Source organism: Sminthopsis crassicaudata, chromosome 1 (genome assembly GCF_048593235.1).
Source record: "Sminthopsis crassicaudata isolate SCR6 chromosome 1, ASM4859323v1, whole genome shotgun sequence".
Taxonomy (NCBI): domain Eukaryota; kingdom Metazoa; phylum Chordata; class Mammalia; order Dasyuromorphia; family Dasyuridae; genus Sminthopsis; species Sminthopsis crassicaudata.
The window spans coordinates 636,745,228-636,752,459 of NC_133617.1; the positions used below are offsets into that span (position 1 = coordinate 636,745,228).

The following is a 7,232-nucleotide window of genomic DNA, read 5'->3' on the forward strand; positions in this document are numbered from 1 at the left end:
GTGGGAAAACTAACACCCACAAACTTGCTCAATTAAGTGCCAGGGTTGGCACTAAAAGCTAATTCTTCTACTCCCAATCCAGAGTTCTTTTCACCATACCAATACGCTATAAGAGTCATGTGTGACATAGGGAAATACAGAAGTTCTTAATCATCTTTTTAATGATATAGCTCTTAGGCTCAGAGAGGTAAACTTGTTCAAGGCCAGATAATCAGTGACAGAACCAGGATTGTACCTCCAGTAACATCCAGTTGAATGCAGGGTACCCCTACTTTCCTGACTTGTGCCCAGTGATGAGCCCCAATATGCTCTTTCCTTTCTTATTCTGTGACTGTGCCCATTGGCTGGCAGAGAAGCAGCTTACCTCTATTATCTCCCTTCCCTTCTTTTCTCTAAGCAAAAATGTAACCAGTCCAAGGTACTCTATTTTTAAGAACAATCCATATTCTTCAACTATTCTGAACTCAGTCAGATTTTATCCACACCTCTGAGTTCAACCATCTTCCCTCCCAATATCTTGAAACCCTTCTTACAGCCTTCACCTTAGAAGAAGCAGCTGATTCGCCATTTATTTAACCTCCTTTTATAACTCACATCCTGCTGAGTCAAGCTGGATTGGGTTTCCCACATTTCACAAGTTTTCCTGTTTTTAGATTGCTCTTGTCCATCACCCTCTCATCTGAAAACTAGCTGTGAATTGTCCTTCATTCACAGAAACTCTTTTCATTCACAAGTTCCCAGGTGAACCCACTGTGATAGTTTTTATCTGGGTATCTATATTTGCCTAGCTGTGGTAACAGGGAGAAACAGAGCAGGAATAATACAGAAGAAGACATCAGAGAAAAAGCACAGTCAGAAAAGTGATGTGTGAGTCCCAGGCCACTGATCTTAGGATAGAGTAATAGACAGGGTAATACCTTAGGGGAAATAGTGATGAACAAAAGATTTGTTTTTAGTGATCCTGGTCTTGCTTCTTCACTACTTCCCCCCTTTCTTTCTAATGATACAGGATCATAGATTTAGAGTTCAAAGAAATCTTAGAATTTCATTCACTGATTCTTTCATTTTACAGATGAGAAAACTGAGGTCCACAGGGGTTAAGTGACTTGCCTGCAGTTGCCCAGGGAACTAAGTGGTGAACTAGTTTTCAACCCAGGTCTCCTGACTTAAATACACCCACTGTGGTACATGAACCACCAGCAGCAGGAGCCTAAATTGGAAGTCAACTATTTCTTCCAGTTCTAGTTTCTAATCCACCTAGTTTCTAATCCCAGTGGGTCTTCTCCTAGACTGATTACTTTTTTTTGACCAGGCTAAAAAGGCCATTCTTTGCCCTGTTTATTTCTTATCTAGCTTTAATTATTGATTGAGCAGTGCCTCTGTCAAACTGAAACCTATTAAAGATATTATCTTAAAAAGGTAAATATTCTAAGACTTGTGATGGAAAGAGCCATTCGCATACAGAAAGAGAACTACAGAGACTGAATATGTATCAAAGCATAGTATGTTCACCTTTGTTGTTCTTGTTCTTGTTTGTTTGCTTTTTAAAGAATCTTTCTTGTGATTTTTCCCCTTTTGGTCTGATTTTTCTTGCACTGCATAATGAATATAGAGATATATTTAGAAGAATTGCACGTCACAATGTTAAAAAGAGCCAGTTGTTCATTACATAATCTTGTTACTCTGTACAATATTCTCTTGGTTGTCTTCACTTCAGTTAGCATCAGTTCATGTAAGTCTTTATAAGCTTTTGTGAAATCAAACTGCTCATCATTTCTTATAGAACAATTATATCCCATTATATTCATATAGCATAATTTAACTAGCCATTCCCCAATTGATGGGCATCCACTCAATTTCCAGTTTCTTGCCTCTACAAAAAAGGGTTGCTACAAACATTTATGTACTTGTGGACCCTTTCTCCTTTTTTATAATCTTTTTCAGGTACAGACCCAGTAGAGACACTGCTGGATCAAAGGGTATGCACAGTTTTATAGCCCTTTGGGCATAGTTCCAAATCACTCTCCAGAATTGTTGGGCCATTTCACAACTCTATAAATAGTGCATTAGTGTCTCACATCCCCTCAAACATTTATCATTATCTTTTCCTGTCATCTTAGCCAACCTGAGAGTTTGAGAAGTGGTAATTCAAAATTGTCTTAATTTTCATTTCTCTAGGCAATAGAAATTTGGAGTATTTTTTTTAATGTGACTAGAAATGGCTTTAATTTCTGCAGTTGAAAATTGTCTGTATTCTTTAGTTATTTGTCAGTTGGGGATGGCTTGTATTCTTATAAATTTGAGTCTATATATTTTAGAAATGAGGCCTTTATCAGAAACATTGGCTGTGAATATTTTCCCCAGCCTTCTACTTCCTTCCATTCTGTTTGTGCAAAATTATGCATTTTGCATTTCGTAATATTCTTTAGTTCTTCTTTGGCCATAAATTCCTCCTTTTCCCACAAATCTGAGATATTGACTATCTCTTCTTCTCCTAATTTGCTTATATTATCATCTTTTATGTCTAAATCATGAACCAATTTCGACTTTATCTTGGTATAGGGTGATAGGTGTTCATCAGTGCCTAGTTTCAGCCACACTATTTTCTAGTTTTTCCCCAGCCTTTTTCTGGTTAAATAATGAGTTCTTATCCCAGAAGCTAGAGTCTTTGGCTTTATCAAACCTTAGATTACTATAGTTATTGACGATTGTGTCTTGTGAATCTAACCTATTTCACTGATCCACTATTCTGTTTCTTAGATAGTACCAAATGGTTTTGATGACCTCTGCTTTATAATATAGTTTTAAGTCTTGTTTGACCAGGCTGCCCTCCTTTGCAATTTTTTTCATTAAGAATTCCTTGTTATAACAAGGAAATGGGGCAGGTAGGTGGTGCAGGGGATAGAGTACCAGTCTGGAGGTAGGAAGTTAGGAAGACCTGAGTGCAAATCCAGTGAAAAAACAAGACAGTCCTTGCTTTCAAAAAACTTATATTTTAAACAAGGCGACAACACAGTCTCCCACAGTGGTCTTTAGAGAATCATCTTCTTTGATCTTCCTAACTAGAATTATTTTTTATCTTTTTTGACTTTGTCATATTTAGAATATATATGTCATATATACTTATTTGGAAGTGCTTAATAATAATAATTAATAGTAGTCCTCCATTAAAGTTCTATTGCAATGTCTCTTCATAGCATAGAGATGGCAGTGAGCTGTAGAAAATTGTGCCTTTTCATTACACCATAAGATCTCTCATTGTAGCGGCTTGTCTTATGGAGCTCTGACTCTACCACAAATATCTATTCATACTATGCTCACACTAGGTGGCCTCCTAATCTACTTTCACATTAGGCTAGCCTTGGCAATAGATATGGATTAAGTTGGGAACCTTAATTTGCACTGTTTATAACAAAAGGGTCAGTGAAAGTGACTGAACTGATGATAGTGATCCATATAAAACGCTCGCATATTTAGGGCAAATACATTGAATGATCCAGTCCCAAGACATCTCTTACTATGAAGCAAACTAGCTGAAAATTGGAATGGTCCATGCCATTCCAAGGAATTAGGGACATTTTTGTAAAGGGCTTGAACTGAGCAGATGCAAGGTAACCTAGCACGTATGGCTAATTACCAATTGGCCAATTCTCTATTAACATATGCTTGGAGAATGACCCTCCCGACTATTCTGTGTTGGATTTGTGGGTGTGGACAAAGAAGGAAAAGAGAAAGATGAGAGGGTGGAGTAGAACAGGCAGGATCATTCTTTTGGCGGTTGAGAGAGAGAGGAAGGAGGTATGGAGATTGCTAGATCTAATCCCCTAACAGCGACCCCAAAAGACCAAGAATAAAGACTTTTGCTTATCCTGACTCCAGCTGATTCTAAGATATCCAGGGTCACAACACATTTTCATGGGGAAGCATGGAGTAGCACTAATGCTCTTGGAGATCAAAGGTGCTTAGACTCTAACAAAGGGACAGAACACATACTACTCAGAGTTATTCAGAGAAAAACATTCAGGAGTGATCCTACACATGGGCTTTCTTTCAAATGCCAACTCCAAGTTTTTATGTGTTACAAAGTCTTTGGGGTAGGAATAGTGAGAGAGAGAAAGAGAGAGGGAAGAAGAGAGGGAGAGAGAGAAAGCGGGAAAGAGTGAGGGAGGGAGAGAGGGAGGGAGGGAAAGAGAGGGAGAGGCAGAGGAAAGGAGAGGGAAGGAGGGGGACAGGGAAAGAGGGGAAAGGAAAGGTGAAGAGGAAGAGGAACAAGGAGAAGGAAAACAAGGGGAAAGGGAAAGGGAAAAGGGAGGAGGAGGGAGAAGGAAAGGGATGGGAAGGGAGAGGGAGGCTGAGGATGAAATAAGGAGGAATCAGCTCTTGGCAATAACCCTAATGAGAGACCGAACTTTTCTACTACTCTGAGGCTTTCAGTATATAAAAACGGGTCACCAAAGGGCCTTTTTGCTGCTTCTCTTAATCTTACTCAGGTACCATGAGTGAAATGGATTTGCTGACCAGATGGCCAGTAACAGACACAAGTAAGCCTGGAGGGAGAGGGGAGACGGGAAAGAGGAAGATCAATTCAGATCTGGGAAATCTGGTTTTTATGGATGACTTTGTTGGGTATCTATATGAAAGCCTAATATGTCAGGACAAGAGGCTTGAAGTTTTAGGCATACCAAAGGACAAGAATAATATTAGTGGACATTATTTTGAAAGGTAGGCTGATGTGGTGGATGACTTCCATCTCCCTTCCTGCTTTGGAATGCCTCTCCTCTATCTTCTCTAGCTTCTTAAGACTCAGCTCTAATCTTGTATGCATAGTTGGCTGCATGTGTTAAAGAATGAGTTTTTAAAAATTTATTCAGTACCATGTACAAAGCATTGTTGCTATTTGTCCTTCATTTTTGAAGATAACGTCAGGAAAGAATAGTTTAGGATGACTGGAAATGCCCTGCATGAAGAGGGAGACCTTGGCCTTTTTACAATTAATACGCTGAAGTAGATGCACAAACTGGGATCAATGAAATCCCTGCAAGTCAAGGCATCCAAATTGTAAATTATACCTTTGGGTAAGGAGTGTGTGTGTGTGTGTGTGTGTGTGTGTGTGTGTGTGTGTGTGTGTGTGAATTAGGGAACCTACTGCAAATGGACAACTATATATAGTGTATATATCATATTAATGAAAATTTGGTCCAAATAACAGGAATTTAGACTTTTTTCCCCAGAACTCTTTTTTTTTTTTAGGGAGGGAGAGGCAAGGCAATTGGGATTTTCCCAGACCAGATTTGAACTCAAGTCCTCCTGATTCCAGGTCTGCCACTCTATCTACTGTGCCACCTACTTTCCATAGAACCTTTTAAAATATTAAACACAAGATGAAATAGATTTTTAAAATCTTCACTCTGTCCGTATCTTTTTTTTCACAAGACACATGCTAGAAGGTTAGATTACATAGCAGTCTTTGGGGCTATATGCTTATATCGAATAGAAATATGCCAAATCCTAAAATACTCAACCAATCATGGAGCTTGTACTTAAGACACTAGAATGACTAGTTCACAACATTCTTAGTCACAATATTTTCACTAAAATCCTCATTCTAGTGTCAGGCTGTCACCATTCAGAGGCCTTCTGCAGTTTCAATATGCTCCACATAGAGATGGCATCTTCAACCTGGATCACATTAGCAAAATGATTAGACTGCCCAAGTCATGGTCATGATGCCATTCTTCAGAATACCATTGGAAAGCCTTGGGTCCTCACTGGGTGTAGTATCCCACAGACCTCACATAAGCCGTGAAGCTTATGCAGCCATCGAGGATGTATGAATTGCCATTCCAACTGAGGGGTGGGTATTTGGGGTTATAGACAATCTGTTCTCTTCATCTTCACTTCCATAGTCACTTATTTGCTCTTCCTTTTCCTTCTCTCTTTTCTTCTCTTTGACTGTGTTGCACATTTTCATGTGAGATGATGGTCCTCTCCAAGACTCTATATATTCGTAGCCCATATTCTGGGCTTCAAGAAAAGCAATTTATTCTTTTCAATATTCCTCTTGGTACCCTTTGATTTGGTATTCTTAGCAAACAGAGGAAGCAAGTGATTCCAGGGGCTTGTCAGTGTTGAACAGCCTCTGGACTCTGTTTCAGTGTTCTTCTACATTTCAGCCCCAAGGCCAAGAATACAGATTTTAATCTGTCCACAAACAAGGAAAGCAACTTTTCCCAGGAGGGAAATTCAGAGAGGTCAAGAAGAGCTCCAATGTGGGTCAGTGAACTGTTTGTTTCTTTTGGCCTGCCTGGGAAGGTTCCATTGTCCCATTTCTTCTCAAATTCATTCTAAATCTTTCCTTATTCTGTCCGTGCCATTGTGGAGGTACTCAAGCAATATCTCCAGCCACTCCTTGTACTCTGCACTCTTTCTTTGGAAATATCAAGTAACAGGTCCAAGATAGACATGTGTGTGATATAACCCAATTTCTCAGATACTTTTGAGTTATCATAAAGTTTGAGTTGATAGTCAAGAAGATCCAGGTAGGCCATATTCTTTTTGATCTGTGAATTCCACTGAGTTTTGTGACTCTTCACTAGCTTTCAGGAGCTTTTCAAATTCCAGTGATATTGGTACCTAAATCTCATTTGAGTGCTTTCAGTTAAATTCTTTTATGTTTGCGTCTATGAAAAGATTCTGCAAATTCATCTGGTCCTTAAATAGCACTGAACTTCTCCTTTCTTAACCTCTCCTTTCTTAACCCATCCTGGTCATCATACACATCTTTCAGATTTCCCCTTATTTCCATTGTTCTGTACAAACCATATGAGATGGTACAAGTTAATCTGATAATGGAACATGGACATCTTAATGAACATTTCCTGAGTCATGATGTCCTTCTCTTTAAAGTAGCACCACTGGGACACCAAGATCATCTCCAACTTCTCTGCACCATCTCCACATCATACCAGCAGCTACCATGACTGGTTCAGCTCAGGGTACTCAGCTTCCTGTGCCTTACTCCCTGGAATACCAAGGTTCTAGTAAGGTTTCAACCTAGCTAGAAGTCCTTTTTTTTAAAGTTTTATTCTTCTTTATTAATATTTTTTTACCATCTTCTTAAGCCTAGGCAATGAACAACACCAACAAAAATAAATCAAGTCTTGATTTGTAAGGTTTCTGATTTCTGTGGTGTAAATTCTCACACTGAATAATTGACTATTGTCTGTCATTAG

General features: G+C 39.0%; 1 pseudogene; it reads right to left on the reverse strand.

Annotated features, from left to right (window-relative positions):
• Window positions 1–5,906: 5,906 nt before the first annotated feature.
• On the reverse strand, window positions 5,907–6,932 carry LOC141551107 (splicing factor 3A subunit 3 pseudogene; annotated as a pseudogene).
• Between the last annotated feature and the right edge of the window lie 300 nt (window positions 6,933–7,232).